We start from the raw sequence: 11,401 nt of genomic DNA on the forward strand, positions 1-11,401 counted from the left end.
TAAATAACCTTCGTAATCATTCTAGTTAAACTGTATTCAAAGGCATAATTCGTACCGGAAGTGGAACATTTTATGTCACGGACGATTTTCTTTTTCGAAAAAAAGAATATGCATTTTTAACACTACCCATGTTATAATTTCTTCGTGAAAATGAACCATTTGCAATTTATGTATAAAAAACGGTCGACGATCTCCACACAGCTAACGAAGGGAATAAACACTTTTAAGACCAGGCTCAAATGATAATTCGATTGCCGAAATGCTATGACCCCCTTAACTTATTTCAAGAAGATAATTTTATGTCACAATGAAAATGCCCATCATTTATCAACATCATCATCAAGACTGTCACATTAACAAATTTGATGATGATGATGATGACGACGATAATGATGATTAAAAACTATAGTACCCATCATGATAATCATAACCATTATATTTGCATAGCGCAACTTTGATACAAAATCTATTCAGCTGCACTGGTTAAGAGCATTTAATTACTGAATTATGTGAACTAAAGAAAGTAATATAACTCTGGAACATGTAGAAGCGTAGAACTTCTAATAATATCATATATGCTGTTCTTATGCTATTCTTTCGTTGGGGGCAGCAATAGAGAATACATGATCAACAATATTGACACTGGTCTTTACAAATGGAGTGGAAGAAATGAAGAGAGAGAGGGAGAGCGAGAGGATCGGGGTTTTCCCCGATTACATTTTAGCTAGATATGCATTGACCTGGCCACGGAGGGTTATCTTTTGTTACTGGGGATGCTGCGACAATGCTCAGCACCCCAGCAACAACAGATTAATCCTCCGTGGACAGGTCCATGCAGTGTGGACACATAAACAGTACGAACCCGCAATTGAAGAACCCTGGGAATTTGAATATGTTTTGGAAATTAAAAAAATGCAGTGCTCAACGAACGTAGTAAATGTCATTTAGATCATGGTCTCTGGATGTAGAGTGTATACTGAATCCAGTATACGATGGGGCGCCGAGTGTATATTATGGGATGGCAAACACTGTACATTATTTATGCTAATGCCCATTCAAGTATTATAGAATATAACGTTTCGTTTCATTCATGAGAGACGGATGTACGCCTATGTATATACATATCGATGCATATACAATATATCTTACCTGATCTAATGCTGTACCTACAAAGAACAAGAATGGAAGACTAATTTAACATCTTCAGTAGATGACATAATCCATAATCGTCCTATACCCAAGAATACACACACAATAACTAACTTAAATGTCGGTATAAGCTTGATAATTAAATAGTATCAAATAGCTGTTCACATTTATAGAGGGGAAAAACAAAAAAGATAAAACCCCTCTGGTGTTTACTTGCCATGCCTTCCCTTGCCTCATAAGATCAACTCTATCAAATACGTACCTTTTACCACACTCTTTATGCATTTCAATCAGTTCTGTGTTGTGGTGGATAGAATCACCACGAGCAAGGTTAAAAGTCAATAAATCAGTACCTAAATGATAAATTCATTTTTTATACGATATTGATTTTTTCTGGGTTCTCGCTGTTACAATTTCTAACTTCCTTAATTGTAAGACTAATTAGCCAGTAGCAGGTCTAGCTTTTTGCTAAGAAGGGGGGGGGGGGGGTAACCAGTTGGTGTGACCAAATCGCGATCAGCTGCAAAGTAATGCGTCTTATCCCCCGTAGATCCGCCACTGTTCTGCTTGCGCGACCCTCGTAAGCAGGGAAGGGGAAACCAAGGCGGTGGATTAAAAATCCTTCGCAGGCTAGACCCCCCCTCAACCCCTTACCCTCTTAACCTGCCACTGTAAGCCATTTGTTAATGGAGACGATCGTGATCAATTTTGTCATGGGCGGATAGATAAGTGATGTACTACAGTAGCTTGTATTATTTATGGTTATCATGGCTATTGTAAGATGGTGGCTGCGATGGTTTTCTAATAAATGCAAATCAAAGAATGGCCGAGTGTCACTGACAGACGAATAGAGATTAAATTTGTGTTTGATTTTTTCGGACTCTTGAAATTTGTATCCACATGAAGTGACTTCAATGAAGTCCTTAAAAATGAGTAAGGGTCTACATAAATAACCTTCATAATCATCCTAGTTAAACTGTATTCAAAGGCATAATTTGTACCGGAAGTGGAAAATTTTATGTCACGGACGATTTTTTTTCGAAAAAAAGAATATGCATTTTTAACACTACCCATGTTAGAATTTCTTCGTGAAAATGAACCATTTTGGAATTTATGTATTAAAAAAACGGTTGAAGATCTCCACACAGCTAACGGCGAGTATTATGAACGAAGGGAATAAACACTTTTATGATCAGGCTCAAATGATAATTCGATTGCCGAAATGCTATGACCCCCTTAACTTATTTCAATTAGATAATTTTATGTCACAATGAAAATAATAATAATATAATATAGGATATTTATATTGCGCACATATCCACCTTGTTAGGTGCTCAAGGCGCTCCTATATTACCTGGCTAAGCTAGGCGTTCATAGCGCACACAGCTTTTTAAGGAATTACTTCCTACCGGTACCCATTTACCTCACCTGGGTTGAGTGCAGCACACCGTGGATCAGTTTCTTGCTGAAGGAAATTACGCCATGGCTGGGATTCGAACCCACGACCAGGGACCTGAGAAGCGGGGGTGCTGGGGGTGCTGAAGCACCCCCAGAAATTATCCTAGGGGTGCTGCGTGTATTATTTTCCATAGGCAGCACCCCCACGAAATCAGGTTCCCCCTGTATTTTTTTTATATGTTATAATATACATAATTATCACATCAGACAATCGCAAATCATTTACATAGTCTTTCACATATTCCAATAACATCCCTCCTATATAACGCGACTCAATCAAGCTCCAGCGGGGCAGCACTCCGATACAGACGTAGTCGCGCGCAATACGTGATACACACTGGGGTGGTTGGACTTGAAACTTCCGGGTTTTATGTCGAATCAATTTAGTGAGCGCGCGCCCGACCGCCCGTGTATTGTATACAAAAATTACAAGTAATAGAAATCAAATTTCACAGTCTTTTTCGCCCTGCCCCCATGGCCCTACGGGCTGGGAATCGGGGGTGTTCGGGGTGAAGCACCCCAAAAATTTGGGGGTGCTGCGTGTGTTATTTTCCATATATATAGGCAGCGCACCTCCTAGAAATCTAGTGGTAGGTATGATAAATGACAGAAATTTAATGAAAATGAACGACGTTTTGTAGACCCCCCCCCACTTCAGAATTTTTCGACACATTACTTGAAATAGTGTTTAAATTCACACTCTTTCAGAGCGGAATATCAAATGTTTTCTGCTCGCGCTTCGCGCTCACATTATTTATTTTTATCATAAAAAATGTATTTAGAATGCCCAGATACTAGGTCTAACTCTAAACACGCGCACGCATGTTTTATTCAGATGCGCAGCTTGATTTGGGGGGGGGGGGTGTACTCCGGGCTGAAAATATTTATATCAAATACATTTTATCAAAATAAATGCATTTTATCAAAATCTGATAACGATTTCTTAAGTTATTTAATTCTAAAGTTTAGCAATATTTTATGAAAATGGTGATATGCATGTCGTCATGAATATTTAATAGGTGGGCTGATCAATGCTGTCACATCCCCACTATCCTAGGTGTTCCTTGTGGAATCAAAATTGTTTCATTTTTTTCATACCAGAATGAATGATATGTCTCCCTTATAATGGAATAAGTTGCAGCAGAGAATATCTAATGGACTAAATCAGTTGTCAATTCAACTGTTTTGGTTCTTGAAAGGAAAAAATTGAATAAACCTAATTTTATATAATAAAATACAAAAGAACAAGTGGGGAATAATGCTAATCTTTAAAATGCAATAACTGTGATTCTTTGTCTGATTTTGATCAAATCTTTATTCTTATGTTCGTCTGAGTTTTCCTTATCTCTTCAAACCATTTTACATTCAGTGTGGAGTTTCAGATCAGAATGTCAAGAATTTTCTGCTCGCGCTTCGCGCTCACATTATTAATTTAAGAATATATCCAATTACCCATCATTTTCTTGATTTACATTTCAGGTCTGAAATCTCAATTTTGTTTCCGCTCGCGCTTTGCGCTCGCATCAATTGTATAGTTACATACCTATCCTGTTCATGATTAGAAAAATGCACTGATGTCTCGTTTTTAGGTTTGAAATCTCATTTTTATTTCCGCTCACGCTTCGCGCTTGCATCAATTGTATAGTTTTATACCTATACTCATCATGATTAGAAAAGTACTAAGAATCTCTCGCTTTTTTGGTATGAAATCTCAATTTTGTTTCCGCTCGCGCTTCGCGCTCGCATCAATTGTAAATATACCTATCCTGCTCATAATTTAAAAAAACGTGCTTAGAATGTCCAGTATTTAGGTCGGAATGTCAAATTTTTCAGCTCGCGCTTCGCGCTCGCATTATTTGATTGTTGATATATGTATCGTCTTCATGGGTAACTGTAAATCAGTCCTTATAACACGTCCCTTTCGATCAGGCCAGAGCGTATATAAAAAAATATCTGCTCGCGCTCACAATTATTATTTGTTACATACGCATCTTGGACCACAAACATTGCTAAAAATGTTCAATTTTCAGGACAAAATACATGAAATTTCCACAAAAAATAGCTCGCGCTTCGCGCTCGAATCATCTAATTATTTATTTATGTTCTTTTATAAGAAGAAAGCCAAGAAGTGACTGTCATATATATGTATATTTATATATATATAATGTGTGTGTGTGTAATAATGTTAAACTCAATTGTGTCTGTCCCCCCCCCCCCCCACCTCTGAGGAGAGATTTCAGCACCCCCACTGAAAAAATCGTTCCCAGGTCCCTGCCCACGACCCTCTGTTTCAAAGTCCGAAGACTAATCCACTGGGCCACAACGCTCCACAAATGCCCATCATTTATCAACATCATCATCAAGACATTCATATTAACAAAATTGATGATGATGATGATGATGACGACGACGATAATGATGATTAAAAACTAATCATAATTATAGTACCCATCATGATAATCAGAATATTTGCATAGCGCAACTTTGATACAAAATCTATTCAGCTGCACTGCTTAAGAGCATTTTATTACTGAATTTTGTGAACTAACGACAGTAATATAACCCGGGAATATAACTCTTAAACAGGTAGAAGCGTAGAACTTCTAATAATATCATATATGCTTTTCTTTCGTTGGGGGCAGCAATAGAGAATGCATGATCAATATTGACACTGGTCTTTACAAATGGAGTGGAAGAGAGGGAGAAATGGAAAGAGAAAGCGAGAGGATCGGGGTTTTCCCCGATTACATTTTAGCTAGATATGCATTGACCTGGCCACGGAGTGTTATCTTTTGTTACTGGGGATGCTGTGACAATGCTCAGCACCCCAGCAACAACAGATTAATCCTCCGTGGACAGGTCCATGCAGTGTGGAGACATAAACAGTACGAACCCGCAATTGAAGAACCCTGGGAATTTGAATATGTTTTGGAAATTAAAAAAATGCAGTGCACAACGAACGTAGTAAATATCATTCAGATCATGGTCTCTGGATGTAGAGTGTATACTGAATCCACTATACGATGGGGCGCCGAGTGTGTATTATGGGATGGCAAACGCTGTACATTATTTACGCTAATGCCCATTCAAGTATTATAGAATATAACGTTTCGTTTCATTCATGAGAGACGGATTTACGCCTATGTATATACATATCGATGCATATACAATATATCTTACCTGATCTAATGCTGTACCTACAAAGAACAAGAATGGAAGAATAATTTAACATCTTCAGTAGATGATATAATCCATAATCGTCCTATTACCCAAGAATGCACACACAATAACTAACTTAAATGTCGGTATAAGCTTGATAATTAAATAGTATCAAATGGCTGTTCACATTTATAGAGGGGAAAAACAAAAAAGATAAAACCCCTCTGGTGTTACTTGCCATGCCTTCCCTTGCCTCATAAGATCAACTCTATCAAATACGTACCTTTTACCACACTCTTTATGCATTTCAATCAGTTCTGTGTTGTGGTGGATAGAATCACCACTAGCAAGGTTAAAAGTCAATAAATCAGTACCTAAATGATAAATTCATTTTTTATACGATATTGATTTTTTCTGGGTTCTCGCTGTTACAATTTCTAACTTCCTTAATTGTAAGACTAAGCCAGTTGCAAGTCTAGCTTTTTGCTAAGAAGGGGGGGGGGGGGTAACCAGTTGGTGTGACCAAATCGCGATCAGCTGCAAAATAATGCGTCTTATCCCCCGTAGATCCGCCACTGTTCTGCTTGCGCGACCCTCGTAAGCAGGGAAGGGGAGACCAAGGCGGGGATTAAAAACACTTAGCAGTCTAGACCCCCCCCCTCAACCCATTACCCTCTTAACCTACCACTGTAAGCCATTTGTTAATGGAGACGATCGTGATCAATTTGTCATGGGCGGATAGATAAGTGATGTACTACGGTAGCTTGTATTATTTATGGTTATCGTGGCTATTGTAAGATGGTGGCTGCGATGGTTTTCTAATCAATACAAATCAAAGAATGGCCGAGTGTTACTGACAGACGAATAGAGATTAAATTTGTGTTTGATTTTTTCGGACTCTTGAAATTTGTATCCACATGAAGTGACTTCAATGAAGTCCTTAAAAATGAGTAAGGGTCTACATAAATAACCTTCATAATCATCCTAGTTCAACTGTATTCAAAGGCATAATTCGTACCGGAAGTGGAAAATTTTATGTCACGGACGATTTTCTTTTTCGAAAAAAAGAATATGCATTTTTAACACTACCCATGTTAGAATTTCTTCGTGAAAATTAACCATTTGCAATTCATGTATAAAAAACGGTTGACGATCTCCACACAGCTAACGGCGAGTATTATGAACGAAGGGAATATACACTTTTATGACCAGGCTCAAATGATAATTCGATTGCCGAAAGGCTATGACCCCCTTAACTTATTTCAAGAAGATAATTTTATGTCACAATGAAAATGCCCATCATTTATCAACATCATCATCAAGACTGTCACATTAACAAATTTGATGATGATGATGATGACGACAATAATGATGATTAAAAACTATAGTACCCATCATGATAATCATAGCTATTATATTTGCATAGCGTAACTTTGTTACAAAATCTATTCAGCTGCACTGGTTAAGAGCATTTTATTACTGAATTCTGTGAACTAAAGAAAGTAATATAACTCTGGAACATGTAGAAGCGTAGAACTTCTTATGATATCATATATGCTGTTCTTATGCTATTCTTTCGTTGGGGGCAGCAATTGAGAATACATGATCAACAATATTGACACTGGTCTTTACAAATGGAGTGGAAGAAATGGAAAGAGAGAGCGAGAGGATCGGGGTTTTCCCCGATTACATTTTAGCTAAATATGCATTGACCTGGCCACGGAGGGTTATCTTACTGGGGATGCTGCGACAATGCTCAGCACCCCAGCAACAACAGATTAATCATCCGTGGACCACTGGCGTAAATCCGTGTTGATGGGTGGGGGGGATAACTGAAATATTTTGGCATTTTTTTGCAATCATGTTTTTAGATATGCAAGGAATTGTCATTGATATGTCCACAGTGGCGACCGTGGGTCACGGCATTGGGGGGGGGGGGGGGGGGCACCAGCAAAATTTTTGAATGACTGAGTGAGTGACCTAATAGAGGCATTTTAAGGACAATGTCATTAAACGGATATGTATCTCACTGATCAAATAATGCGAGCGCGAAGCGCGAGCTGAATTTTTTTTATTTTCACACCTAAAAAGGGACATTATAATCAAATTTGTGTAATCATGATAGGTACCTGTCTCGCTTAACAATGCGAGCGCGAGCTGAAAACTTAATTTCAGACCTGAAGTGGGGCATTGTAAGGTTTCTTTGTAGGAATTAACTAGGACCATACGTATTTCATTAACCAAATGGTGCGAGCGCGAAGCGCGAGCTGAAAATTTTTGATATTCAGATCAGAAGAAGGGACATTTTAAGGACTGATTTTAGGAATTCATGAAGAGCAGACATATCTCACCAATCCACTAATGCGAACGTAATCACGGACAGGAAATGTTTCATATATACGAAGACCTTAACATGGGGCAATCACTTTTGAGTCATGAAAAAGAAGCATATGTCACTACATAAAACAATGATAACTCAAGTGCTAGGAAATATATTTGGTTTATATTGACTTGAAAACGATGTTTTAGTACAACAGGATTATATATCTCGTTAAACAGACAATGCGAGCACCAGGAACAATGAAGACGTAGGCCCTGTGCAATTTATGTTTCATAAAGTTATGATAAAAATGTTTCTTATGTAATGTAACTTAACATAGTTATAATATAATATAACATTCTAATGAATGATATTTTCTTCTTTCCCACTACGTTTCTCTTCCTTTCTCCCACTTTTCTCCTTCCCCTTCTTTCCCCGTTTTTTTTGTCAGCCGATGGGGGGGGGGGGATGTGCCCCCCATGTCCCCCGTAGTTACGCCACTGTATGTCCATATGGCAAATACCCCTCCAATATTATTATCTTTTTTAACACATGATGGTTTAATGGTTTTATTAGAGATTACATTCAACAAATTTTTGACATTCCATCTTAATCCCTTCCCAAAGACCCCAACATTGATGAATTGGAAGAAACGGGGGTTTCTCTTCAATGTTATAATAAGGACATAAGTATTTCGTTTGGAAATGGTGAACTGGCTCTTTATTTGTATCTTATGATTCAATAATATTATTTTATTTGTTAAGCGGTATTTTTGGAAGAATTTTCACCAATAAAACAATTATCTCTTGTGATTTTTTTTCCATTTCTTTCGTAAAACGTGGGGGGGATGTTTGTACAGGCCATCCCCCCCTCCTCGAAAAGTGGGGGGGGGGGGGTATATCCCCCCCATCCCCCCCGGGATTTACGCCAGTGCCGTGGACAGGTCCATGCAGTGTGGACACACAAACAGTACGAACCCGCAATTGAAGAACCCTGGGAATTTGAATATGTTTTGGAAATAAAAATTGCAGTGCTCAACGAACGTAGTAAATATCATTCAGATCATGGTCTCTGGATGTAGAGTGTATACTGAATCCACTTTACGATGGGGCGCCGAGTGTGTATTATGGGATGGCAAACACTGTACATTATTTATGCTAATGCCCATTCAAGTATTATAGAATATAACGTTTCGTTTCATTCATGAGAGACGGATTTACGCCTATGTATATACATATCGATGCATATACAATATATCTTACCTGATCTAATGCTGTACCTACAAAGAACAAGAATGGAAGAATAATTCAACATCTTCAGTAGATGACATAATCCATAATCGTCCTATTACCCAAGAATGCACACACAATAACTAACTTAAATGTCGGTATAAGCTTGATAATTAAATAGTATCAAATGGCTGTTCACATTTATAGAGGGGAAAAACAAAAAAGATAAAACCCCTCTGGTGTTACTTGCCATGCCTTCCCTTGCCTCATAAGATCAACTCTATCAAATACGTACCTTTTACCACACTCTTTATGCATTTCAATCAGTTCTGTGTTGTGGTGGATAGAATCACCACTAGCAAGGTTAAAAGTCAATAAATCAGTACCTAAATGATAAATTCATTTTTTATACGATATTGATTTTTCTGGGTTCTCGCTGTTACAATTTCTAACTTCCTTAATTGTAAGACTAAGCCAGTTGCAAGTCTAGCTTTTTGCTAAGAAGGGGGGGGGGGGTAACCAGTTGGTGTGACCAAATCGCGATCAGCTGCAAAGTAATGCGTCTTATCCCCCGTAGATCCGCCACTGTTCTGCTTGCGCGACCCTCGTAAGCAGGGAAGGGGAGACCAAGGCGGGGGATTAAAAACCCTTAGCAGTCTAGACCCCCCCCCCTCAACCCATTACCCTCTTAACCTACCACTGTAAGCCATTTGTTAATGGAGACGATCGTGATCAATTTGTCATGGGCGGATAGATAAGTGATGTACTACGGTAGCTTGTATTATTTATGGTTATCATGGCTATTGTAAGATGGTGGCTGCGATGGTTTTCTATTAATCAAATGCAAATCAAAGAATGGCCGAGTGTTACTGACAGACGAATAGAGATTAAATTTGTGTTTGATTTTTTCGGACTCTTGAAATTTGTATCCACATGAAGTGACTTCAATGAAGTCCTTAAAAATGAGTAAGGGTCTACATAAATAACCTTCATAATCATCCTAGTTCAACTGTATTCAAAGGCATAATTCGTACCGGAAGTGGAAAATTTTATGTCACGGACGATTTTCTTTTTCGAAAAAAAGAATATGCATTTTTAACACTACCCATGTTAGAATTTCTTCGTGAAAATTAACCATTTGCAATTCATGTATAAAAAACGGTTGACGATCTCCACACAGCTAACGGCGAGTATTATGAACGAAGGGAATATACACTTTTATGACCACGCTCAAATGATAATTCGATTGCCGAAAGGCTATGACCCCCTTAACTTATTTCAAGAAGATAATTTTATGTCACAATGAAAATGCCCATCATTTATCAACATCATCATCAAGACTGTCACATTAACAAATTTGATGATGATGATGATGACGACAATAATGATGATTAAAAACTATAGTACCCATCATGATAATCATAGCTATTATATTTGCATAGCGTAACTTTGTTACAAAATCTATTCAGCTGCACTGGTTAAGAGCATTTTATTACTGAATTCTGTGAACTAAAGAAAGTAATATAACTCTGGAACATGTAGAAGCGTAGAACTTCTAATGATATCATATATGCTGTTCTTATGCTATTCTTTCGTTGGGGGCAGCAATAGAGAATACATGATCAACAATATTGACACTGGTCTTTACAAATGGAGTGGAAGAAATGGAAAGAGAGAGCGAGAGGATCGGGGTTTTCCCCGATTACATTTTAGCTAAATATGCATTGACCTGGCCACGGAGGGTTATCTTACTGGGGATGCTGCGACAATGCTCAGCACCCCAGCAACAACAGATTAATCATCCGTGGACAGGTCCATGCAGTGTGGACACACAAACAGTACGAACCCGCAATTGAAGAACCCTGGGAATTTGAATATGTTTTGGAAATAAAAATTGCAGTGCTCAACGAACGTAGTAAATATCATTCAGATCATGGTCTCTGGATGTAGAGTGTATACTGAATCCACTTTACGATGGGGCGCCGAGTGTGTATTATGGGATGGCAAACACTGTACATTATTTATGCTAATGCCCATTCAAGTATTATAGAATATAACGTTTCGTTTCATTCATGAGAGACGGATT

This window comes from Lytechinus pictus, chromosome 10, assembly GCF_037042905.1.
Source record: "Lytechinus pictus isolate F3 Inbred chromosome 10, Lp3.0, whole genome shotgun sequence".
In the NCBI taxonomy this organism is placed as follows: Eukaryota; Metazoa; Echinodermata; class Echinoidea; order Temnopleuroida; family Toxopneustidae; genus Lytechinus; species Lytechinus pictus.